The 25,846-nt window shown below is 39.9% G+C and overlaps 2 long non-coding RNA genes across 2 annotated transcripts in view; one reads left to right on the forward strand and one right to left on the reverse strand.

Moving 5' to 3' along the window:
- LOC125391346 (uncharacterized) overlaps positions 1-25,846 on the forward strand; it is a 49,600-nt gene that overhangs the window by 19,908 nt on the left and 3,846 nt on the right. The window lies entirely within an intron of this gene.
- Positions 11,765-14,348, reverse strand: LOC146891464 (uncharacterized). The gene is made up of 2 exons (XR_015735183.1): positions 13,406-14,348; positions 11,765-13,354 (listed from the first exon to the last, which is right to left on the reverse strand). It is a non-coding gene; the product is annotated as an uncharacterized LOC146891464 (long non-coding RNA).

Below are 25,846 nucleotides of genomic sequence, written 5' to 3' on the forward strand. Positions count from 1 at the left end.
AGCTAGTTTTTTTCCTTACGTATAGAGAACGCATCTAGTTCTTACCATTCATTAGGAGATGGATATATAGTTATTTACTAGATGTTTGAATCAGAATTCATTTACATAAATAAACCGATGTTTTTGTTTTCCAATAGTGACCAGTTACAAAATGGAAAATAGATCTCATTAATGATAATAGAATCCCTGTTAACTAGAAATACATGTAATTAAAATGTGCATACATACAGAGAATATAAAACTTCAGTGCCCAGAACTGAAATGGGCTTTTAGTAGTGGGACAACATACTAATTTCAAGTTAAAAGGACTCAGAATTGCAAACATAATCAATTCTCCATAAATTAATATAGAAGTTCAATGCACCGCAAATAAACGTCCCCAGAGGACTTTTGTGTAAACTGATAAGCTGATTCCGAAGTTCTGCTGCTGGAGAAAGTGCTCGAGTATAATTTATAGTTAAAACACTTCAGAAGGAGGTACTTGCCCTGTGAAGAGCTAGTGTGGACCAATGAGAGCCGTTTTAAAATGTTCCACTCTGCAGAAACGCAAACAGGCCAGTACTGCTGAGAAAGGACCTTATGTTTAACTGCATGAGGGTGCTTTAGAAAAGTCTTCTAAATACAAACACAAACACACAAACTTTATATACATATATGTATATATATATAATCTTGTCTGTATTAATGTTTGCTCTCTAGATCTCTGAGAAAATACATACAGTGATGGGCTAATCATTTAGGAAATCTAAGATAAAGCTGACACGGCTGGCTCATTTCAGGCGCATACAAAATGTCAAATAGGTTTCAAGCTGAAATGCAGCGAAGTAAGTTAGGAAGGGAGAGTCACACGTGCGTCTCACTCAGAACACGTTGTTCCTTCACCAAGAACAGTGGAGAAGTCAGAAGTCAGTGTGCAGAGACTGATACTAGGAATGTGACACAAAATTCAAAGTGCAAGTTAAGTCATACTTAGTAAATACTCAGAATGGAAAATGTCAGTAACATGCATGCAGATGTGTGTGGGCACATGCACACATATGAAGCTCTCCTACTAAGCAAATTCCAATTGCATCATAAAAGACATTTTATGAACAATTTAAAGAGCAATCATAAGGAAGGATTGATGCACAGACAGGTCACATGACTTGTTCACAGTCTTGGTTACTTTATTTGAGACCAATTAGTCTTTGCCTGTGTGTGTGTGTGTGTGTGTGTATACGTGTGTTGTGTACACACAAGTATGTAAATACATGTTCCAGTGCCTATATATCTATCTATATCTATATCTATATCTATATCTATATCTATATCTATATCTATATCTATATCTATATCTATATCTATATCTATACAAAGTCCAGAGACAGAGAGGGAGTCTTCCTGTATCACTCTGCCTTATTTCCTTGAGAAGGCTTCTCTCACTGAAGCAGAAGTTTGCTGTTTCGACAAAGTTGGCTGGCTGACCAGTGAGCCCCTGGGGTTCACATATCTCGACCACTCCATGCTGCTGTTGCAGGCATATACTAGACTTTGTTCTATTTTATTTTTTCCACCTAAGTGCTTAGGGTATTTATTCAATGCCTCTGCAGCAAGTACTACCCACTGAGCCATCTCTCTAGGCCCTTCCTTCTAGGTGGTTTCTGAAAACCCATAGTTTTAAGATACAAAGGCTGAAGCTGATTAGTGCTGATGAGGTTGGCAAGAAATGCCGTTTTCACATAATGTATGTAGGAGAATAAATTGACACAATCTTTTTGAAAAAAAAGTTAAAAGTAGTTGGAGACATTCAACGCAAAGTGTGTCTACTCTTTGAATCAGCAATTTACCTTACTCTCACCCACGTGCAATGACATTCTGTTCCATGTTATTATTTGTGATGCAGTTAGTGGACAACGGGAAGCTCTTCTTTCTCTGTAATTGTATATATAATTTTATTTGTATAAAAGAATCATACCACAGCATACTGTAGTCTTTGTAAGTACTTGTAGTCCATAGTAATACACACATATGTATAAATTTACATGAAATAATTCTATGCACTAAAGTGCCAGGGCTCACTTTGGGGGAAATGGTGAGTTGAGGAGGTTAGTATGTCAGAAATGAGGCCATCTTCTTTGGACATATAGATTTTAACTTTTTATTTATTTATTTATTTGGATTTTCAAGAAAGTGTTTCTTTGTGTAGCCCCGGCTATCCTGCAACTTGTTCTTAGACCGACCTATACTTAAATTCAGAGATCCACCTGCTTTTGCCTCCTGAGTGCTGGGATTAAGGGATGTGCCACCACTGGCCTGGCTTTTTTTTTTTTAATACTGAGCTTATGGCAAATAAAATTAATTTTAAAGAACTTCTTTTCTACTTACAGTTTTCCCCTTTTTATGTTATCAACATAAAGTAAGTTTGCAAAACAGTGGGCTTTCCTGTGACATTGCCATACCCAGGATGAAATCATGTTATTTTCAAGAAAATTGTGGCAATTGGAGAACATGGTGTTACATAAAATAAGCGAGGTTCAGGAAGACAAATACTGCAAATTCACTCATGTGCAGAATTGATAGCAACAAAATGAGATGTAAAACTAGTCAAAGGTTTTGGAAGAGTCTTTTATTGGTGAGGAATGTAATTTATTACTTTTCTATTTTCATGAAAAATTATTTTCTTACTTGACTTAAGATGTTATAGTAATAGATTTTTCCATTGTAGAGGAAAGATTTTCCTTGTATTTATAACAGTTTTTTTTGTTTTTTTTTAAAAGAGTTCCATGTTGTTTTAGTATATGCTTAAATGTTATGGTTAATATTTATTCAGAATTTAAGATCTATATTCTTACATACATGCATCTATATATTTTTAATGATTTTTAATATTTTTGTTGAATTATTATTCTGGCTTTATTAGATGAACTTGGAGCTGAGTATGGTGACACAAGCCTGTAATCCCAGGTGCTCAGGAGACTGAGGCAGGGGGATCACAGATCTGAGTCTTGCTTGAGTTATATAGCAAGTTCTAGTCCAGTCTGTGCAATCTACTGAGATCCTACAGCAAAATAAAAAAAAATTGGTTTTAGAGACCTGGGGATATAATTCAATGCGACTGTCTAACATACAAAAAGTCTTGGATTAAGTCCTCATTATGATAAATACATAAATAAAACAACTTGGTAGGATTCCAAAATCCACGTGGTTATTAAATTAACTTTTACTTGCAAAGTTGGAAAGACTTATTAGTTGAATGAACTTTTTAAAGGAGTATTTATATTATATGATTTTGTCTACAGTGCTTCTCCATTTTCTGAGTTATTGGTTCTTTTTTTAAGGAAATTAAATTTAATTCAAGCTTACCACTTCTGTCAGGTGTTACATATAGCATAGATCTCCAATATCCATTAGTTATCTCATATTTATTTATTTATGTTCTTTTGTTCATTAGAATATAATAGAGATTTGCTCATCTTTCTATTATTTTCCCTTAAGAACCAACTCTTATTAGTTTAGGAATTAAAATTAAAGTATTTGCTTTAATTTACATCTTGAAACATTTACTTTGAACAATACTCATTACTTTCCTTCCTTGAAACTTTCAAAGGAAAAAAGCCCTGTGCTTTCTTTTTCTTCCTTAGATTTACTACATAGACACAAAATTGATAATTTTATTCTGTTCATGCAAAACTGACCATCCACAAAGTTAACACTGTGCCATTAGCTACTGGCCCCTTGTCACGTAGATTGGCAAATTTAGTGAGCATGCAAATATGGTGATTACTTTAGACTAAAACACATGTAAGTTCACAGAGAAACAGCTCACTTTGTTGCTCTTTCAGAATTATGGGGGTGTTAAATGGAACTGATTGCAGAGTTGATAGATGGAGGAGCTTACTCAAAGAGAAAAAAGCATCTTAAAATACAGCTGGGCAGGTGGGGATAGGAGTCTAGCACCAGTACAGACAGACAGGAGGAGGCAGGCTATGCCTTTCCATGGGGCTGGAGAGAAAGGTGCTCTGAGCTCCTATACACTTCCTCAAGGCAGAAGCTGTCCTATGCAGTAGTGCAGAATGATCTTGCTACTGTTTCCAGTTTGTCTAGAGAGATTTGGAGTGCAATTTGGAAAATGCTGTCCTCTGGAAAGAGCATGGATTCTGGCTGAGGGACATGCATACCAGGTTCCTAAGAAGTCAGTGGATTCCTACAGGGCTATAGCAAGGCTGTCAGCCTGGAGTGGGTGAGGGCAGGTTTACTGCTGATTCCATGACTCCAGGATGCAGCCCGAGTCTCGCCACTTTCATCTGTCAATGGGAATGCCGCTATGTGCCTTTTGGAGTTCCCGTGACAATTAAGTGTAAACTGTGTGTAAAACATTTCTAGAACTTTCTACAAAATCTTTAAGACACAGTTGAACATGCGGTGAATCTAATTTTAGGAGAATGATGATGTGACTATCATTTCATAAAAGATCCTGTGTCTTCTGTGATTTCCAACTGAAGGCATCCCTGACATTCCTCAGTTACATCCTTGGCACACGTCTGTCACTCAGCAATGTAATTACTTTTACCACACAGGTAATTCAGCTCCACAAACATTTCCCAAGCCCCTGCTCTGCTGAAGATGACGCTAGATGACAGGGCTGCTTGGAAGAAATGAGGCCAATCCCTTCATGTGTGTGGGTTCCATCCAGGCATCTACAACATCAGGACCCACACAGCTCTGATTAGCAAACACCAGCATTGCCTACAGATTATGGCGCAAGAGGTAGCTTTCCTCGAGTACCGTGGGAGGTGACTGAAGTCATCCATTTAACTTGTCTTGCTTTTATGTGACTCTGCTGTGAGAACAGGAAGAGCCAAAGAGCCCTTGGCCCTTGGATAGTCCAAAGTGGAAATAGTTGTACTTTATTGCAAATGAAGGAGTTTGGCAAGTGGTTTTAAAATAGAAATTATGTATAAAGTCAGCAGGTCATGGAAAGCCTTCAGAAGAATTTGTTGGAGCCGCTCTTCAGGGGTAAAGATCAAAGGACAGCCACCCACGGGATAAAGGGTGCAGTGATTTCACCTTCCAGCCTACAGGGCCATCAATAAACAGGGATAGTGTGTGCACAGACTGGATGTGGCTTCAGCATTTGAGAAGTGAAGAAATATCTAATTCTTCCCTTAAGAGTCAGGGCTAGGCTAACACAGCAAGCTTTGGGTTGAAGTTTGGGCACACAATTTCTGTCCAGTATTTGTGCGAGCATGCCAAAACACCATGGCTCTTTACTCCTTTCTAGTCTAAAAAAAATTTGTTTGATTTAAAGCAAATAGAAGTTCATCTGTGTGAAGGAAAATTTATTATCATTATTTTCTTTTCTCTGCCCCAAGAGGGTTTAACTATGATTTCTTTAAATTCATCTAATGTCCCTACAATATAACTTGTAGCTTTAATGTAAAACAATTTTGTGAAGACAATTTGGACCAGAATATATTTATTGTCTTTCGTGGATGAAAGAAGAATAAAATACTAGTCACAAAAGTCATAAACTTCCGTAGTCTTTCTGACTGAGCTCTGTGAGAGGCAAAGCTGTGCCATGCACAAGAACTCAGCACCTTGATGTGCCTTTTTGGGGGAATTTTTGGACTTGTAACTATTTGGATAGAGCGGTCATAAATAGAGTTGAAAAGTGGGTGTCTGAAAACTTAGAAAGTCTATATATTCTTTTGTATGCAAATATTGTGTGCACCGATACTGGGCAAAGTTCTCAGAATATCTACTTTTTGGGAGGTCAATCGGTATTAAATATCTGTGCTGATTGATATCGATCAATAACTTCACAGGCTATATAATCACTTAGGACAAACATACCTGGCCATGTCTGTGAGGGAGCTTCTAGATGAACTTAATTCAGATAGGAAACACAGCCTAGATATGGGGAGCATCATTTTATGGGCTTAGGTCCAGAGCTGAATCAAATGGAGAGACTGAGCTGAATGCCACACGTGTTTCTTTTTGGTTCTTGACCACAAATGCCACGTGACCAGCGTCTTCCAAACTGTGAGACACAATGAACCCTTCCTTCTTAAGTTGCTTTTGTTGAACATTTCATTATATCGATGGGGAAATTAACTTCCTATCTATTAGGTATCATCAGCCAGAACACCCACTACAGAAGAAATCATGGACTTTCAAGGAATACATTTGATATCCCCATTATGAAATTTGTTAATGCAGATTTATCACTAGAAAATGTTTCTACATTGTTTTCCCAGGACTGTACTACACAAAGGCACAATATCATAGACACAATTCTCAAACACTAGGCTTTAATAGCGTCCTTTGTCTTACTATTTGGACTGCTAAGCTTTGTCCTAGATAAAGTCACAGAGTAGAGGCACACTGTGTCTGCAGACATTGTTTCACACAGCCAGTAGGAAACACTGCCATTCTCAGAGTGGATGTATAGAAATACTCTACTCGGTCCTATTTATATCTGTATGATCTGAGGAGTGGATCTTAAAAGATTGGTGTCAGCTCAATGTGAAAACTGGGTAGAAAACTACGTCATGGTGAAGGGACAATTGTTTCCCTTCTTATGAAGCTGTGACCAGACTTGAAAACTTTAACCTAGATACGAGAAGATTAATTAAAAACAAGGGAGGATGGCATTTAGGAGAATAATTACATATGGGCCGTGATAGACGCCGTCTGATTTAGTATTCAGACAGAACCAGGTTGCAGACTTTTTGGTTCAGCAGAAGGAGGCTGCTTCCCTGCAGTCAGGAGCATGTGAGAAGGGCTGCAGTTCCTTAAGCATTGGCAGGGTTTGGTTTAGAGTGAAGCAGTACCTACGAACACTGAGGGGAAGTGAAGCAGACTTAGAAAATTCACAGAATGCAATGACACAAGAAATAAAGAGATTTTGTGAACTCTATTCCCAATTAATTATATTAAATATATTAGAATAACCTACAAAAACAAGTTTCTGTGTCTGAACTCAGAGGATTGCTATTTCAAGCACTATATTAGTATATTGTATATTATAAGACTATTTCAATAGAGATATTTGAAGGTCTTTAGAACTAGTGTGTGTGTTTGTAATTAACTTAAACAGTGGTAATCTGGTGGGTGTGGTGCATATCTATCTGTCACCCTGGAACTGGGGAGCCTGAGGGACAAGAAGGAGTTGAGCTTCAGAGTCAAAGTCCAGGCATGATAACATAGTGAGACACAGTCTCAAAATAAAGTAAAATGAGAGAAAGCATTGATTCTGAACTTGAATTTAAAATAGAAATGCATTACAAATAAATGTCTTCTAATTTAATAAGTTTTTTTTTTCAGTGACAGGGCAGGAAGAACTGTGACTAAATCCAGACTATACAGCCGTAATGTTAGCACACAGAGATATCGTTCTATTGTTTTTACCTAAGAATCTCTGCTTATAATAGTAATCATTATTATAAGTATATCATAATTATAATAAATAATATTACAATCTCTGTTATAATAGTGTTAGTATATTCTCCCTGGCATAGCATTGGAAATGATGGTTGTCCTTCTTAAAGCATGTTCCTCCAGGTCAGATATGTTTATGTCTCACGATGGTCCTGTGGAGTCATGGGTGTCACCAAGGCAACAATCGCTGTTGCACGTGACAAGACAGAGAACAGAAACAGCTCCTGTTCATGAAATTCTACTTTCCCCTGTTTGGGGCAAAAGCTATTTCACATTTCCCAATTTCCATTTTAGTTAACTATAGATTCAGAACATAAGGTTCCAGTCTCTTAACGTGGGACGTCTTGGTGAAGTGTCAGGCATGTGCTTTTTACCTGCCTTGCAATCGTAGAATTCTGACATCATAGTCCTAGCTGACTGAACAAGAATGCTTCTGACCGAGGGGAAGCGAGCCTAGCCCAGTCAGTCCTCTGCGCATGTTAAAGACTTCTTCCCTAAGCTGGGCAGCCTCTGGGCAAAACAGTGGGGGTCTCCCTTAACCACATGGAATACGAGATAGACAGAGAACGGCTCTGAAAACAGGAGGGCAACAAGCTGCATGCCCAGACGCTATTAGCACACAGAGCCTTAGAGAGGAAAAAGTCACTTTTGACTGGGTTCTGATTGCTATGCTTTCATTCCTCATTCCCTCAAGAAATGTGTATGAAAAGTCACTGCCCATTAGTTAAATGTATCAGTTTTACATTCTTATTGTACCAAATTATCACCATCATAGCAGTTTTAAACCGTACATGCTTATCTTACCTTTGGAGGTCAGAGTCTGAAAGGGTCTTCTTGAGTAAAAACCAAGCTGTCAAAAGCCTCTGCTCCCGGGTGGCTACACTGGCAGATCCCTTCCCTTCCCTTTGTCGTGCTCCAGAGGCTATCTTAACCTCTTGGTTCACAGCCTCATACCATCTTCAAAGCTATCAGTGGCCAGGAAATTCTTTCGTTCAATGTCATCTCTCCAGTTTGGTTTCTTTTGCCTCCTCTACGCAAAGATACTTGCAACTCCAGTAGGTCAGTCCTGACAGCTACAATGCTCCTTTTACTCCAACATAGTCAAAGAACAACTTTAATTACACCCATAACCTTAACTCTGCTTTTTTCATATCAGAAATAACACATTTTTGTGCCCCAGGGTTTAGACAACTTTGGGGGTCACTAATGGTCATTAACAAAACACTTACTTTTGTAAGACTTCAAACTGAAAATATCGAAGTCAAATAATTGTTGGTTGCGCCATTTACCACCAGAACGCAGCAACGATACTAATGGATCTGATTGTTAGTCTTGGTTTTGAGACAGGGTGTCCTGTAACCCATACTGACCTCAAACCTGCTGTGTATTTAGAATGACTTGAGCCCCTTGGTCCTGCACTGGGATTGAGAAAACACACGAGACTGAACTGTTTAAAGTTGCTAAAAATGCTCCTAAGAAATCAAATAACTACTTATCAGTTACCGACAGATCCAGCTCTAAGGAAACTCAAGATAATTAGGATAGAATATATGCTCTCTATTTTCTCTGTAATTGAAATAGCATCACTTTAATCACTGGTACACTGTCCCTACTGTGTCATCTTGTCAGGACTATGACAGCAAAGGCGGGGAAAGGTTGGTATTAAACTGTTTAGTTTTTGACATTCTGGGCATTATTGACTCCCAAAGAAAGTTTTCCGAAATGTACTAGAGTGTTAGGCAGAATGTGAGAGAGCACTCACTCCTCTGCTAAGCACTACATAACTGCCATGAAAACCTGTGCTGTGCGTAGAGGAGAATAAAGTCTCTGAGATAATGCTACCCTCCTGCTAACTAACTCCTGCTTTGCTCTACCCCATTTGCCTGCATTTATGAGATTTTAGAATCATAAAGAGTCAGTGAGAAATGAAGGGGTAGCTTCTAAAGGAGACCAACACTCGTGGCCCACTGGAGAGAAGAGGCAAGGTTGTAAGTTCATGCCAGCAGTGTTTCTTCACAAGATGAAGCCAAGGGAAATGATCTAACTTTCAAAGGGATGTTGTTTGCATAGTAGAGATGCTGGATGGGCTCATGGACAAGCGGGATGTTGGCGAGACTGGCTCCTAATTAATTTTGTCAGTTCATCTGTGTTGGTCCAGGCTTATAAAGTGTCAATAATAATTGAATCTTCCCAGTATTCCAGTACAGAAAAATGTTAAGAATACTACAACAATGTATACTTTTATATGTTTATTGTATTAATTCTGTCAATTATAATGCATTCACTCTTTTTTATTTTGAGGACTATAATTTATTACATCTGTCCTTTGCTCTTATGTACCTCTCCTTGCTTGCTATCATAGTCATGACCTCTTTTTTCGCTAATTATTATTGCATTCCTTAATATAACCTGTCCAGTCCATATAGTTCTACCTGCATGAATGTTTTCAGGACTGATGGTTTGGCCTATGGACAACCGATTGGTGTGCTTTTCCCTGGGAAAGGCTACCTCTCCCATTTCCAGCAGTCCTCAGTATCTCACATTCTTTGTATAAGGTTGGGATCTCATGAACTTTTCTCCATCCAGTTTGGCCTGTGTAATTCTTGTTCAGATCACATTTGGGCAATCATACCAGGGGGCTTTTTGGGTGTAGCTTCTGATATTGCTAGGAGACTCCCTGATCCTAGAACTCTTAGAATCTTTACAACCTCCTCTTCCACAATGTTCCCCCAGCTCTAGATTCAGGAGCATTTTGTAGATGTATACATTAGGGGTGAGCTCCGCAACTCTTTTGTTTGGTTGAGGTTTTCTGTACGAGTTTCCACCTATTGCAAGAAGTTTCCTAGATGAGGGGTGACATCTACATTTATCTATATAGGACAAATATTCATAGATTTTCGCTGGTTTAGTTAGTGGTTGTAGATTCTCCTCTAGTAACTAGGATTTCATTAGCACTGAGTAGTTAGTTAGATTTTCAGTGCTAGGCATGGTCTTTGTCTTATTGGACAGATCTTAAGTTTTTGGAAGGTTGTGTGTGAAGTGGGAGAGTGCTGCCATTCTGAGGATTGGTGGGGATGATCCTGGCTAAGCCTAGAATATGTTTGCAGCGAAGGCAGCGAATACCAAGCTATGCTGGTGCACCGGCTGTGGAGAGCAGGCTAAACCTGGTGGATGGAGGAAAAGGTGTGGATGAGGTCAGGGCACTCCCTGGACTAGACCTTTGAGGCAGGCCGGAGAAGTCTAAGCATGAAGTGTGGTGGTGGAGACAGTGGAGAGGGGCATGTGAGTGAATTTATATTCATTTTGGGGAATATTACTGCTGGTATTTTACAAACTCAGAGTTTAGTTTCAACTCTAGTGACCAACTATGCCAATTTCTCAGGAACTTTCCAGTGTTAGCATTGAAAGTGCTATAATGCAGGGAATTTTAGGGTCTCAAGAAAACTAAAAGTGTGCCATTCTGAGGTACACTCTCGGACCTCAGCATTAGTAGGACCATAAATAGAGAGATGGTAAGCTATATGGAATTCAAGATCTTGTATTTGTCCATCTAGAGCAGTGGTTCACAGCCTTCCTAATGCTGTGATCCTTTAGCACAGTTCCTTATGTAGTTACCCCAACCATAAAGTTGGTTTTATTGCTACTTCTTAACTGTAATTTTCTTCCGTTATGAATCATGATGTAAATATCTGTGTTTTCTGATGGTCTTAGGTAACCCCCATGAAAGGGTCATTTCAGCCCCCCCAGGGGGATCATGACTCAGTAGTTGAGAACCATATTCTAAGAGATCATTTCCATTTTAGTTACCGGTACTAAACTCTTGCCACACCAAGAATCTGAAACAAAGACTGTTTCAGCACAAAGGTTAATATCCAATATATTTCAAATTATTCTTTCTCAGATATTCTCCTTCTAAAATCAAGAGGTTAAAATAAAGATGCATGTATAAAGACATTCTTTACAAGTTTATCTATAATATCAAAAGTTGACAATCAATTCAAATATCTAAATTTAGCAGAAGAAACTATATTAATAGAATACCATATTGCTATTTCAATTGTCGTTTTATAATAAAAAGATTTATTTATTTTTATCATATATATATATATATGTGAATATTTTGATTGCATGTATCTCTATGAACCATGTGAGAGCATTGTCCAATGTCCTGGGACTATAGTTGCCAACAGTATTAGCCGCCAGTTGGGTGTTGGGTATTGAACCTGGGTCCTCAGGAGAAACCGCTGGAGCTCTTAAGTGCCGACCCATCTCTCCAGTTCCCATTCCAATTATCTTTCTGAAAATACCTATTTTTAAATCCAAATACATGTAAAAGTTTTCTAAATTAGTTATAAAATGATAATAAATTTAATATTGTCATACTTCATAGCAAAAAGACAGGAAAGAAATATACCACATACCAAAAATAGGTCATTACTGGATTAGACTGAGTGATGCCCTCATTTGTTTTGTGTTATTATACAGTTATAATTTATGAATGTAAACATGATTGAGAAAAACGTTGTCTTAATTTATTTTATGCACCCATGACAAATTAAAACAAACGGGTAATTCATTAAGAAGTAAAGATTGATTTTGAATAGTTTCAGTGGTTGGAAAGCTCAAAGTGAAGAAGCCTGAATGTCGCAAGGCCCTTCTTGCATCACCATAGTGACAGAGATCACGTTCAGAAGAGGATGGTGAGTTCATCTTCTTGTTCAGAGCACAACCTGTTCACAGGGCAGACTCTCTCATTAACTGATCGTCTCTTAGAGGTCTCACCTTCCGACACTGCAAACACAGCAACCATAGCCCAATTAGTGCTCCATAGGCTTGGAGGAACATCTAGCAAGTTTGCAAGCTAGATTCTGAATTAGGTCTGATTGTGGTTTGAAAACTCTGGTTAGACGAAACAAAATAAAACACCAAATGAAATTCTAAAAGATCTTAATGCTTATGACACGAGTACTTGAAGATGCTCTTTCTGGGAGTCAGTTTGTCTCTCTTTTGTCTAGTGACTCTGTTTGACATGCAGGCAGAGGAGGAGGTCCCACATCAGGAAGATGCCAAGGCACCATCAGCCCCACAGCCAGCATTATGTCAACCTGTGAGTAAGGATTGATCTTTACACTGGATCTTCATTCTTTTATCTTGCAAATGACCAACAGAGGGATTGCATGGAAATCACTTTAGAACCATTGTGAAAACCTGTACGTACGTATTTCCACAGGTTTCCATGTCCAAAGTTCTGCTATCAGAACCTTGGAGTAGAAGGTTGAAAGTATCTCTGTAGTTGGTTCTGCTTCCAGTTGCTCTAACAACTACCACAGTGGGAAGAGACTAAGACTCTTCTTAAAATCCACTGTCCCTGAAAGGTAAAGGTTTGAAGCTGTTACCACTTATAATCGTGTCAGTGAAACCGAGTTTGTCAGATCTTTTGCTGGAGGCAGATGCTAATGAAGATAAAGGGCAGAAGCCTGATGACCTGGGTGTGTGAAGAATAACGCGAACCAGGTTTAAAAATGACAACAGCAACAGCAAGCAGCCACACAACTGAATATCCAAGAGAATAATTGCCAACGGTGACATTTTGGATCGTCACCAACAAGGTTAGTTTTGGGAACTCTGAAACAGAATTAGGTGATAGCAGTGAATATCATTTCAGGTTAAGTTGGTCATGTTCTAATAGTGGCCGGACTGTTGGTGCTGGGCCAGCAGCCGTTTCATTAGCACTTCTGACAAGACCAGGAGCTGACTCTTTGTCAAGGATGCAGCCAGCCCTTCTGCACATCTGCTTAGACTCTTACAATCACGACATCGTTGTTCGTGCTTCTTCATTTTCTCCTGGAATTGAATGGCAGGTCTTCGGATCTGTGCCTGTAATGTTTCCTCTTCCCAACACGGCAGGTCAGTTCAAATGGGAGCAAAGTGATTTCTGCCATGTAAATATATATATATATTAGTGGAATGTATTTTAACTTCTTACCTGCTAAGTTTCAAAGCTGGCTCATTCTTTTGAAGAAGAGGTGAGGAAATAGGTAAGTTTTCTAATGCCAAGGCAGAGGTCATGGGAGCCTTTCATCAGAGAATAATGGTTGCCTCAGAACTGGCCTGATATTCCCTTGAATACCCGGAGCTGTGGAAGCTCTGTCTGCTGGAACTGGTGTGTTTGGAAACTTCATCTATTCTTTTTTTCTTCTTCCGTTTATTAAAGACTGAGGGGGAGCGTTTTTCTTAAGGAGGATATATAAAACAAAGTCACTTTGATATAAAAAGGCAGAGGAGATGGCTAATTGTTCCGGGGAGCGCGTTCACTCTTAAAAGGAATTGTAATAATGAGACGAGAGAAAGGTCAGCTGGAAAGATAGCACGCGATTAAGCAAAGAATTAATCAGTGCTAGCCAAACTCTCCCCTTCCACCTTCTTGGTGTAGGCAGCGAAGTGACTTGTGTTAATGAAGCTAGTTAACAAAGGCAAGATCATTTGGGAAAGTCAGAGACTCATTAAGCGGGGTTATGTCTGAGGTATTTGAAGAGCCAGCCCTCACCTGAATGCATTCTGGAAATGTATATATGTACTTGATCCTGCTGCCTTGGGCTTCTGGAGCTTGCCACCCTCAGCTGCTCGTGCTGGCTGCAGCCGTTCCCTGGTCTATAGCGCAGAACACCTGGAGTCTTGCCGCCGCAGTGCTTCTCCCGAGGGCTCTCGTTTTGAATGAGTCTGTGGATAGACCACAAACACCGCGAACCTTCGGTGTAGTCTCCAGCTAAGTGCACGGTGAACGGAAGAGCAAGTCCATTGAACCTCCCTGAACAACTTCTTCCACGAGAGCCTCGTACACATAAAACACTCAGGAAGGCTGAACACTTAGAGATGACCTGGCAGAGTGCCACAGAAAGTGAGCGCCGCTGGAAAGGAACGTGCGGGCTGCCGCCTTCGCAGATGAGAAATTGTAGTCCTGAGACATTAATACAATGTTGCGGGTACCTGGCTTGCAGCCTGAAAGAGGACGCACACTTTTCTAGATAGTTGTCTGTGTTACCCTTTGCTCACAGAAACTTCCTGAACTGGGTAAATTGATTGTGGCCGTCATTACCACTAATAAATTGGAACTCAGAGAGATTAAGCAACTTTAAAACATGCTTCATTAACATGTATTAATCACACATAATAATGGCTTTCATTAGGACGTTTCCATACACGCACCTAGATATATTTCAATCCCATTCCCTCCGTCACCCTTTGTTCCCCTTCCACTGCTGTTAGTGAGAATCTCCTTCTGAATCTCTCTCCCCCCCAAGCAATTAACTACATATAAATCCTCCAGAAGAGTAACCCCCATGCGCCATTCTGTCTCCTATGACAGGGTGTGGATGGACCCACTCGTGGTCAGAGCTTGTACAGGTGCCAGCATTCAGCATAGCCCCTCTTCCCTCCTCCACCTCACATAACTCTTACATTTTTTACATCACTTCTTTCTTCTTTAGCTACATTCTTTATGCACTGGAGGGGTCACATCAGGTCCCAGTCGTGCCCTGACATCTGACAGTCATTGATCCTCCATACTTTGAAGAGTTATGTGTCTCTGGAGTTACTACTGACCTCCGTGGAGGTGGGGGGAGAGACCCTTCGGCGATGAAACCAGCTCTAATGTATGGGGATAGAGGTAGTCATTTACAAGGCAGCTGAAGATACACACTTGGTATTTAGCAAAAACAAAACAACAAAACAGAGGCTTCCTTACTAGTGCCTGGGAACTCCCCAGCCACGGGCTTCTAATTGAGGTTACAGTATTAGCTATGAATCAAATTAAAAAGTAGCTGGGCCTCTAACAGACTGGCCACTCTCACACCAGCGGGCTCGTTTGAGTCGTAGCTGGTCAGTGTTGTAGCACACAAGGCTCCAGGGCTGGGTTAGACAGGCGATGACTTTTCTCCCCCAGTGGTCTACAGAACACTTTCTAGAAGGCACCATGAGGGCTATCCAGTTGGGGGAAGCTTCCAAAGTGGATCCAACCTGATTTCTGTACATTCTGGGTGCAAGGTATATTTTGCTCTGTAATTTTAGTGTGCAGATCAACAGCAACGACAACTTCCTGTATACTTGTGGGGACGTAGGAGGCTTCCCAAGTCAACAACTCATAGAGAGACAGCACATCCCACTACTGAGACTTTTATTTAATACCTTGTGCCTCCTGAAAGTAGTTGTTTACACCCAATCTGGTTACCACCTACATTCAAACTTTTTTTAAAAGTATTTTTGATTAACTTATTGTGTACCAAATTTCCTTAGGAATTTTTCATACATTATTAATTCTAGTTAACCGTTCCCTCTCAACTCTTTCTACCATTGCTCTGCTCCCCTCCCTGTTTAAATTTTTTTCATTTTCAATGTTCTATTTCTACTTTGGATTTTGTGTCTTCTGCTGCCCTCCAGATTAGCAAGGTTTGAAAATCAACCAAGAACTGATAACACTGGAAACTAAGTACCAACTAATTGAAGCCAAGTAGTGTTTTCTTTATTTGTAACTCTTCCACAGGGCCAGCTGACAGGCAGAAGCCCCAAGAATATGAAGTTACCTTTGTAAACACTGGTCTCCGCTGTCCTGACCTACAAGATCTGCCCTGGTTCTGGAGTCTGTGAAGGAGCCAGACCTGGTACACACAAGCTATGACACCCTTCCATTCTGTGGCTTCATGCTGTGGATCCTGATTCATCAGACTGTAAACCCAGAGTCTCCCAGCCTCAGTGCTGTTGTGACCAGTATCTGCCTGAGGCAACTACCTGCTTTCTGCCCACAGACTTATTTCTCTTTTGGACTTTTAAATAAATAAAGTCATATACTTTTCTGATCTTACTTAACATTTTTGAAATTTATTCTTTGTTTGCTTTAGGTCTTATTATTTGCTCTGACTGTCCTAGAACTCACAATATAGACCCTGCTGGCCTTGAATTCACAGAGATGTGTCTGCCTCTTCTTCCCATCTTCTGGAATTAAATGTTTGTGCCACTACATCTGTCTTGAGGTTCATTCTTAATCTAGCAAGACTCAGCAGTTTGTTCCTTCTTGTTTCTAATTAATAATAATTCCTTGACTATGTCTTCTCACAGCAAGGGTGATCAAACACTATAGCCTATTGTACACAGCTTTCAGACAACATCAGCCTCCTTCTCCTGCCACCTCCCCATGTCCCCCAGCATGACGCTTGCCTGTAGCAATACTAACTACTTGGAGGTTCTGAGTCTACTGCATTCTCCTCTCTCATGCATTTTTTTTCTGACCCCATAGCAGCCGTGTCCCTCTTCATCTGCTTACATACCCACTATTTCTACTCCTGCTCAGGTTGTGTGACATCTCTGGGCTTGGAGTCACTTCCTGAAAGCTCACATCAAAAGCTATGTGCTTTAACAATTATTCGACTACACAGAATCCAGCATTGTATTCTAATAATAGTCGTGTGTCCCAGCAGTCCACTTTTTCCTCTTCATGTCCCATGATCTAATAAACAGTTTTCCCCAGCTGAGTCCCTTGGACTTATTAGATGACAGGTCCTTGAAGAAAAACCTATGCTCTTCTGTCTTTAGTAACCAGTATAAGACGATCTGGAATGAAATGTATTGTGTTTGAAATATGAAATGTCTACTCATTGCTTGCCATGGGCATAAGCATTCTAAATGGTTCTGAGATAAATGGAGGAAGAATCTGTGCACCAGGAACAAGCAACAAGGGTAAGTGCAGGAAATTATTGCCAAGTGCCCTTGTTGTGTGTAATATTGGTAGAGTTGTCGCAGCCTAGGGCACACATTATTATAAGTACATAAGAGAGTGTATGTTTTCATGAGCTGGTTACTGCTTAACTTGTAGAGTTTAAACCAAAGAGTTCTTATGCACTACATAATTCATTTTTATTTTCTCTATGATAAGTATTGCTGAGGTCAAGACTGAAATATTACTGAATCCCTCCACTCTCAATTGCCCTGGAAACTAATCTGGGTTCTCCTCGTTCCATTACTACAGGCTCTATCCCAAAAGATGGAAGGGAATAAGAGCAGGAACTCTAATGTCAGCCTGCCTGTCTTTGAATCCCAGCTTTCTCTCTTAGATGTTGTGCAGTCTTGTGCAAGACCTTTGTGGGTGACCAGTTATACCCAACGAGTCTCTGGCTTGACAATTGTCAATTAACGTCACAACTCTCTACTCTGCTTCAGGATACTGTTTCTTGGATCCATCTCCTTTGTTGTTTATTCCTCTGTGAAGATGTTCCGAGATGGTGCCAGACAGACTAGGGATATAAGAAAAGGCATACCTCTTTATTCCTGCTCCGTTTTTGAACTGCTCCACACAAATAATTTTCTTCAAACTGAAATTGGCACCTCATCCAATTCCCCTCCCCCACCCCTTTTACAACATAGCAGACATGACCTCATTGAATCATACCAGGAAGCACTACTGTGTCTCCCTGTTTAGAAGCCTTAGTTTAATTCTATAAGGTCCCTTCTTCAAGTTTCTAAATTTTCATAACTGCAAAATTTCCATCTTTTCCTGTAGCTTTAACGGGATAGCTTATATCTGTAGTTATTCTCGCTCCTGTTCCTTCACTGTCTTTTCAGCTCCTCAGGACATTCTTATTCTCCATCAAGGAGGTGAAGTGATGTCTGCCTTTGCCTAGATCTTGACTAATATGTTTTTTTTATAGAACTAAAGAAACAAACAATTGTTCACACTGTCAGCTGTGTCTGCTGAATGGAGGGGTCCAATAAATGTCGGCTGTTGGTATTACTAATTAATATTCCCTATAGATGAATTGTCTTTCTCATACAAATATGAATATTTGATTTTCTTTATTTTCTACCTAAGCAGCCAAAATGAAACGGTTAGCCACGCAGGGTTCCTGCTCTTTATTTCTCTGTGGTCATATACCCTTTAGCATTTGTTTACGTTCTACAAAAGGTACAAAAATCTTGGTCGCATGATCAGCGTTATAGATGTGACTTATTTACCATGATAGTCTTTCTCCATCTACTTAGAGTAACAACAATCATGACAAGCACTAACAGCAACAGCAGCAGTAACACACACACACACACACACACACACACACACAGGTGTGTGTACGCACTGTTAGAGAAAGAATTTTGCCTGTGAATTATCAATAGCGGTCTTCAAAGCAAATAGTAGATCAGCTCTGGAGAAATGACTCTCTCTCGATTTGAGTTTTCCTGAATTCACCATTGAGCAATATTTCCCTATCTTCATGTGAGTATTTCTCTGTTATTCCTTTTGGAAATAGTCCCTTTTTTCAATGGGATTTCCCGTTTTATTTTCTGTCTGTTGCCTAGGCATGTGCTGTTTGGTTCTTTGTGGAAGTGTGCCAAGTCACTCCCTCTGTCTGTTAGTATTTAATTATCCGACTACCTTATAATTAAAATCCCTCCAGCTGCTAAGTAATTGCTGTCTGGCACTTGTCAGTTCTTTCCTTATGTGTACATTACATTTGATTAACCTCTGGAGTTTTCTTGATAAGCAATATTTAATTCTGTTTCTCAAGAAAATGGGGACAGTGTACACAAATGCATAGTTATGGTTTAGTTTTGGGAAACTGGAAAGAATTGGCAAAGAAGAAAGGGATCTGGGAATCTAGAAGTCCAATTTATAGTCTGATATCTGGGACTGTTAATTGCAATGCTGGTTAAACAGGAGGTGTCTCATTATTACACAGCAGAAAACTGGTCTATGGGGGTGAGAGCATTAAAATATTAGGAAATTTAATTTATCGTATGTTTTTTTCTTGGCACTATGTGCATGTACAATTGAAATCTCTTTCTATTCTGTCCATGTCTTGGTTGACATTTTCAGTACCTCTGATGTTTCATTGTGATAGCTGTCATCCTTCCAAAATTTTAATGATATCCCCCCTAGAGCTCATCTGTGAACCATTTTAGTCAGATGGGAGGGCCAAAAGTGAGCAACATGTTACAGAGGACATGCATAAAGCATCCCTTCTTCTACGGTTGAGCTCACCTTCTTGTGTTTCTCTCGTCTGTCCTGGTTTCAGCACTACATCTGAAGGCTATCCCTTCATCCTTTTTGAGCAGTTCGGACATCTTCAGACTATGACCTCTCAGTACAGAGACTGAGTGTTTGTCCCAAGACTCTGCTGTCCATGTAGAGCATCCCCAAGTCCAATCGTTCCTCCCCTTTCACATATACCTGGTGAATGTAGAGCTGATATTAAAAATACTGGATATTAAAGAAGTCTTCTGCAAGTTTGCACTTCATGGGGAACTGGACAATTGCAGTACTAAACATCCCAGAGTGTCTCCTTCTAACAGGATGTTGTAGAAGTCTGCTTCCCATTCCTAAGCACACATTCTTTAGACCCTTAAAGAGATCCTCCTGCAAATTAAGATAATATTTCCTTAAACTAATTCTTGTCTTAAGAGATACTTATTTTGTTGTTAAAAATGAACACAAACAATTAAGTACTATAAATTGTGAAGAAGAAGAAATAAGTGTTCTATGTTGCTTATTCAGTGGTTAAAATGGTTTAAATATTTTTTCTAAATTGATTACAGATGAAAATCCTTTTAAGTATTGATGTAGGAGAGTCTTCTATCTATCTGTTGCTTTCATTGGTTAATTAATAAAGAAAACTGCCTGGCCTGATAGGTCAGAACATAGGTAGATGGGGAAGACAGAACTGAATGCTGGGAGGAAGAAGGCAGTGAGGCAGATGCCATGATTCCCTTTCCCGAGACAGACACTGGCTAGAGACTCCTGCTGATAAGCCACAACCTCATGGTGGCATACAGATTATTAGATATGTGTTAGTCAAGATGTGAGAGTTAGCCAACAAGAGGCTACAGATAATGGGCCAGGCAGTGTTTGAAAGAATACAGTTTCCGTGTAATTATTTGGGGTAAGCTAGCCAGGATTCGGGCAGGAACACAACCGCCGCTTCTTTTGCAACAAAGTATATTTCTCGCATTGTCATCTGTTGTGTTTAATGATAATTTTGAGGGGTAATTGCATTTCAGTGTAGATCACTTGAAACCACGGGTCAGGCATTGCATGACAGCTATCACTATATAGGAAGTAAAAAGGAATGTTGTGCATAGATACTGGAGACCTGTCTCGTGGAAACTGGTTGACAAGGACAAAGAGCAGGTTAAGATTAGCAAGGTGTTTGAGAAGGTACTCTAGGCATGAACAGCAAATGGCAGTTAATCACAATGCTACCGCATTGTTGAAAAGAAATTTCAAGGTTTCCAGACTTAAGTCATTTGTCTTGGCCAACAATGAAAATATTCAGTTAGATTCTCATTGAATTGATATTTATGAAGAATATGAAATATAGTGCTTATATTTCTAAATATCTTGGAAACTTATTCCTCCTCCTGTTCCCTCTACCTTCCTCCCACCCATCCACTCCTCAGAGAAGGTAAGACACATTGCTTTGAGGCAGGGCCAAGGTCATCCCCACTATATCTAGGCTGAGTAAGGTATCCCTCCAGAGAGAATGGGTTCCAAAAGCCAGAACAAACAGTAGAGATAAATCTTGGTCTCACTGCCAGTGGCCCCACAGCCACTAGAGAAATTCCCAGGAATCCATAAATTCGACTTAATATAAGAACTCTAAATACATCTACAAATCCCTCCCACCTCTAAGGCTCAGGGAACATTGAGGAAGTGGGAGCTGACAGATTGTAAGATCCAGAGGCTCAGGGACTGAGATTGCATCTCCTAGTAACATTAGAATAAATTCTTACCAACATGGCCTCCCAAATGTGAGCTGAACAAGGATGACATCACTGAACACCCCAAACTGGACAGAGAAGAGCTGGGAAAGAGAGAGCTGGTTCTCCCTGGAGCAGAGCTCACTAACTGGCCAGTGTCAAACGGGCAGTACTGCAAACATACATACAGAGAGCCTTATACAGAGAGAACTGGTGTTGTTGTGAATGTATATGTAAATAAATGCACTCATATACAGGCAATAGCAATGAGTTTACAAAAAAAGAGGCCGTGAATTTGAAGGAAAGCAGGGAGGGTTTGGAGCAAAGAAAAGGAAGGGAGAGATGCTGTAATCAGTTTTAATGTTAGAGCTTTTTTTAATGAAAAAAGCAAAATATCTGCTTGTAATAATAATCTGCTCCCTCGGTAACAGCAGAAGACTGGTGTTGTAATTAAATTTAAAAAAAGCGGGGCAAGAGAGATAGATTCTATGTGACAGAACTCAGGTGGAGATGCTTGAAAGTGAATCGGAAAGAGGGAGAAGGAAGACTGGCTTCTGGGGACAGGAGCAACAGAAAAAAAGGAGAGAAAAGAAGGAAAGAGAGAGAGAGAGAGGGAGAGGGAGATGACAGACCGATGGAATCAGAGAGAGAGAGAGAGAGAGAGAGAGATGGGAGGTAGCCTGTCCCCTGAACATAGGGAATGTGCACAGGAGGTGCTCATAATGGCTGCAGCCGAGGACATACACCCCAAGATCAGACCAGTACAGATGCTTGGATACTAACACCTAGAATGCTACAATTTCCTGCTACCATGACTTTTGGTAAACTTGGGGTAACAAAGAAGAATATGAGCCCCTTGAATGTTGAGCGGCCAGGGGGATAACCTATCAACATACATTCTTTACATTGTTGTAATGCTTACACAATCATCAAATCCCAGTTTTCCTGGGCTTTTGGAGATGGTTTTATGTTTGCACGTATAGAGGACAGAAGATAACTTCCGGGAGTTGGCTCTCTCTTTCTCCTATACGGAACCCAGTAATCAAATTGAAGTCATTATATGCTCAGTATCCACTGAGCTTGCTAGTCCTTTACTGTATTTCAGCTAAGTTAACACTGCTTGAGATCCCTTCAAGTAATTCAGAGCTAGTCTTCTTAACTGAATGCTTTATAGCTCATTAGTGCCCTAATTAGCCTCTGTCTTGTGTATTAGGACTCTGTGAACCAGTCGTCCCATGATTTTACCATGTTTTAATTGTAAGAGGCCTTGGACTTTATTATGGTATGCCCATCTATATGTGTGAGGTAGTGGGATCCTCCCAGCCCTTTCCTCTTCTGCTTTCTTGCCAGATCTCTTTGTGAAAAGAAGTATTTTTTTCTACTAAGTTTTTTTTTTTTTAAAAAAAGCTTTCCTGATATTTTTTTATAACTTTAAAGTCTTCATAATACTTTACATATCCCAGACCACAGGACCATTTTCTTCAAGAACATATGCATGATGTAATGTCTTCATGACATGTTAGGATGTTGAACTCATTTAATATCTGTAACACTTTAGACCGGTGGTTCTCAACTTCCCTAATGCTGTGACCTTTCTCTACAGTTCCTCGTGTTGTGGTGGCCCTCACTCATAAAATTATTTTCATTACTAATTCCTAATTGTAATTTTGCTACTGTTAGGAATTCTACTATAAATATCTATTTTCTGATTTTTCTAGGTCACTCCCGTGAAAGGGTCATTTGACCCCTCAAAGTGACCATGACCCTCAGGTTGAGAACTGTTGCTTAAGATGGTGATTCAGAGAGGAAGTTGTGTATCTCTTAGAAAAGGTGTAGAGAGAGTGTAAGTGTAGCGGTGGGGTGGGCTTTATCTTTTTTGATTTATTATACAATTTATAATACAATATTATACACTATTCTGTCTGGTTGTATGCCTGCAGGCCAGAAGAGGGCACCAGACCTCATTACAGATGATTGTGCGCCACCATGTGGTTGTTAGGAATTGAACTCAGGACCTTTGGAAGAGCAGGCATCAAGTCCATTACATAATAGCAGCTATACTAAATGCTGTTTAGCACGTAGGAAAGCAAACGATACAGTAGGACACCCTGGAGGGACGCAAATACACAGAGAATATGCAGCTGCTTCAGGGCAAGGAGTGAGTTGCTAACTGAAATAGAAAGAATGGCTTATGGGAGCTGAATCCGATTGTATAGTGTCATTAAGTTGTTATCTTTATAACTGTCATAAATAGGACATATTTATAAATATGTATCTGTGCGCACGCCATTGGGGAAACTGAAATATGGTCCAAATGGGTTAGGCTGTCATAGTTATTCTGTGACTGTGGAAGCAATTGATTCTCAATATGCAGATTTTTGGTGTCTCTGGACTGGCATCACATTTTTAGGTCATCTTGAGCCAGCTACTGTGTATTATTCAAAGGACGTACATCACGGTTCTTAAGAGAGAACATGGTAGGAAGATAAATCTTTTAAAAGTAAGGAAAGGTCATTTGATCACACAAACATTTTTTTTTACCCAAGAAAGGAGAGAAATCAATGCGCAGTCAAAGCTTCCCGCTTCTCCTGGCTTCTTTTCAACCCCAGAGCTGACTATCACGGCATGTCCTTCTTCCGAGAAAGAGTTCTGCTCTGACTGGAGTCTTTAGGATTCCAAGCATCACCAGCCCCTACTGACCAGAGGTCACAGAGTGGAGGAACAGGACTTGAAATTTGGATGGTAAACAGCTACATCTTAAAAGACCTTAGGTTTCTTGTTTGAAGAAAAAAACTTTTTTTTTTGATGAAAAAACTTGGAAGGATTTTTAAAAGTGGCGTTTTTATTAGTTGTTGAAATCTGTTCCCTTCCTTGTTATTTTGTGCAATACACAGGTGAAACTCGTCACTGAGATCTCTGAAATGGGGAAGCATGTCTTTTTACTTCATTGTTGAATTCAATTTTTACACTTAACATTATTTCTAAATGTACATGATCTACATCGAAATAGAAGATTATCCTCAATGTATTTCTGTTCTAGTTTACTTTTTTTGTGGAAATGATAAAATACTGACCAAAACCACTTGGATAAGAAAGGCTTTATTTGGCTTGTAGGTTATAGCCCATCATTGAAGGAACCTAAGGCAGAACTCAAGGAACACAAAGAGGCTCTATAGCAGAGACCATGAAGGAGAAACTGCTTACTGATTGGTCCACAAGCTAATGTACTAATGTTCTTATTCAGCCCAGGACCACCTGCCCAGAGGTAGCACCACCCTGAATGGGTTGAGTCTTCCTACATCAATTAGTAGTCAAGAAAATGTCTCACAGACTTTCGTACAGGGCAATCCGATAGAGGTAACTCTTTGATTGAGGTCCGCTCTTCCCAGATGTGCTAAGTTAGCAATGAAATGAATCAAAAATAAATATGCATTTATATAGAAGACTATATGAAAGATAACTTGGTAAAGTACTTGCACGAACACCTGAGTTTGATCCCTAAAGCCAAGACCAGCCTGGTCTATAAGAGCTAGTTCCAGGATAGGCTCCAAAGCTACAGAGAAACCCTGTTTCGAAAAACCAAAAAACAACAACAACAACAACAAAAAAAACCCAAATATACAAATATACACATATTCTCTTTTATATGTGGATTGTAACTTCAGATTTTGGATTTGTCTGTTTAATTTGGAATGCCTATAGAAATGGAAGGACGACAGAGACTGTAGTGCAGGAGTGTAGAGAGGCCTTAGAAAGCATGTGAATAATGGAATATAATACTACTTAAACAGGAGGGAGGCTGGAGATGGTTTAAACAAGGAGCGGGTGGGGGTAGAGAAGGAGATGTGGTTGCAGAAGTTATCTCAAACTAAATGCGTAGGCAGAAGCCACACAGATGTCCATTGCTTTATAATCTAATTTCAAGTCATAATAAAAAAAATGGTTAGAATTGCCTTGAATGGGTGGAGAGCGCTGATTCCAGGAACCATATGTTATCGAATAAAAGTCCTAGTGCCAGAGTTGTCCAGCATGGCTCCAGGGGCCATCAAAACCTCACAAGTATGGTCACTGATTACCCACCAGAAATGGCTAGTAAGACCCTGTTGTTGACAAAGTTCCAGATTTGCTCACAGAATATTGAGAAGCTATTACAGAGTTGAGCTGGAAACTTCCTCCCAGTCGACCAGTTTCCAGAGTGCCAGAAGTTTCCATGTAGGTGGTTGAGTGAGAAAAGGCAGCAACAGTCTTGCGGAGCTTTGTGTGTGTGTGTGTGTGTGTGTGTGTGTGTGTGTGTGTTGTACGCTGTAATACCAACTTGCCAGGTAAAATGGGCTTAGTGATGAAAAACTGGCACAACAGATAATGGGGTAACGAGTTTCTGATCAGACCAGAGGTCATAGCTCTTCAGCCCTGCTGGCGGAGAGAATGTCATTATTGTCGGCGATGTAGGCACTGATGAGATCCTCATGCTGTACGGAAGGGGTTTACACTCGTGTCCATGTGAACAACTCTCATTACACCCTACAGATTCAAATAAAGTACAAAACAAGAAGATGTGAGAGTGAGAAACATCATTGAAAGAGAGGGGGCTGTTGAGGATGGGGGAGTACAAGAGACAGCAGAAGGTTGAGCGTAACAAGAATGTATTATACACCTGTATGAAACTGCCAAAAAATCCAAGTATTGTGGT

This window comes from Myodes glareolus, chromosome 16 (genome assembly GCF_982192425.1).
Source record: "Myodes glareolus chromosome 16, mMyoGla1.1, whole genome shotgun sequence".
Lineage (NCBI taxonomy): Eukaryota > Metazoa > Chordata > Mammalia > Rodentia > Cricetidae > Myodes > Myodes glareolus.